The 1,622-nt window shown below is 36.9% G+C and overlaps 1 pseudogene; it reads right to left on the bottom strand.

Moving 5' to 3' along the window:
* Nucleotides 1-1,622, bottom strand: part of LOC102824726 — a 6,672-nt pseudogene that overhangs the window by 1,104 nt on the left and 3,946 nt on the right.

The raw sequence follows: 1,622 nt of genomic DNA, 5'->3' as shown, positions 1-1,622 counted from the left end.
CTCAAGCATGACAACAATTCTGAGGTAGGTCAGGACCAGGCAGTGTTTCATTTTGTTGTATGAGTGGGTACCACTATGAATGGGTACTGACTTGATGGCACTTAACAGCAACACTATACCTGCCTAATAATTTTCATTTGATAAAATATATAAGAAAGAAAAAGTCTATGACACCTGTTAAAAATAACGACAAAAAAATACAATTATTGAAGCAAATGCAAAAATATGTGAAAGCAAAAGGATAACATGACTTACAAATACTGGCAAGGAATGGAATATGATGATACTAGTTATGTTTTATCATATAATTACTATGTGAAGGTATTGTACTGAGCGCTTATAGTGGTTAAAACTGAACTCAATGGAATTACACTTGTTGTTAGGTGCCATGGAGTCAGTACCGACTCATAGAGACCCTATGCACAAAAGAACAAAACACTGCCTTATTCTGGGACAAACTGACAATTGTTGTCATGCTAGAGTCTGTTGATGCTGCCATGTCCCCAATCCATCTTGCTGGGGGTTCAAATCTCCTTCTCTGAACATCCACCTTACCAAACATGATATATTTCTACAGTGACTGGTGCATCCTGACAATAAGTCTGAAGTATGAGAGACAAGTTTTAGCGATACTACCTCCAAGGAGCACTCTGGCTGCACTAATTCCAATATATGCCTGTTGATTCTTTTGACAGCCCATGGCATTTCCAATATTCTCCTCCAACACCATAAATCAAAAGCATCAATTCTTCTACGGTCTTCCTTATTAAACATCCAGCTTTTGTATGCACATGAGGTTACTGAAAATACCATGACTTGGATCAGGCGCACCTTAGTCTTCAAACTGACCTCTTTAATTCAACACTTTAATAAGGTCTTGTGCATCATATTTGCCTAACAAAATATATCCCTGGATTTCTTGACTGCTGTTTCCATGAGTGTGGACAGTTGATCCAAGAATAAAGTCCTTGATAACTTCAATATTTTCTTTGTTGATAAGAATATTGAGTATTGGTTCAATGGTAAGGATTTTGTTTTCTTTACATTGAGATGCAATTCATACCAAACGTTGTGCTCTTTTATCTTCATCAGTAAACTGTTTGACTCTTCTTCACTTTCAACAAGCAAGGTTGTAACATCTGCATATCGAAGGTCTTTATTAAGTCTTCCTCCAAACCTGATTCCACGTTTTCCTTCATATAACCCAGCTTCTTGGATTATTTGCTCAGCATACGGGTGGAATAAGCTTGGTGAAAGAATACAATCTTGTCACACACCTTTCTTAATTTTAAACCATTCAGTGTTCCCATGTTCTGTTTGAAAAGCTGCCTAAACATTGTCAAGGTACAGATTCCTCATGAGCACAATTCAGTGTTCCGGAATACTCATATTTCACAATGTTGTCCATAGCTTGTCATGATCCACACAATCAAAAGTCTTTGCATGGTCAATAAAACACAGGTAGACATCTTTCTTGGTGATAAAAATGATGCTGGAGAATGAATGATAGATTTCTGTAAGACAAATGATTTGTTTATTTCAAATACCTGCTTTAGACAGCTTAAGAGATGACTATACACATGGACCTCGCCAGATGGAACACATAGAAATCAAATTGACTA

Source organism: Chrysochloris asiatica, unplaced genomic scaffold, assembly GCF_000296735.1.
Source record: "Chrysochloris asiatica unplaced genomic scaffold, ChrAsi1.0 scaffold00653, whole genome shotgun sequence".
NCBI lineage: Eukaryota > Metazoa > Chordata > Mammalia > Afrosoricida > Chrysochloridae > Chrysochloris > Chrysochloris asiatica.
Note: the sequence above shows the minus strand (reverse complement) of the source record. Positions and strands in the feature narration are given on the sequence as shown.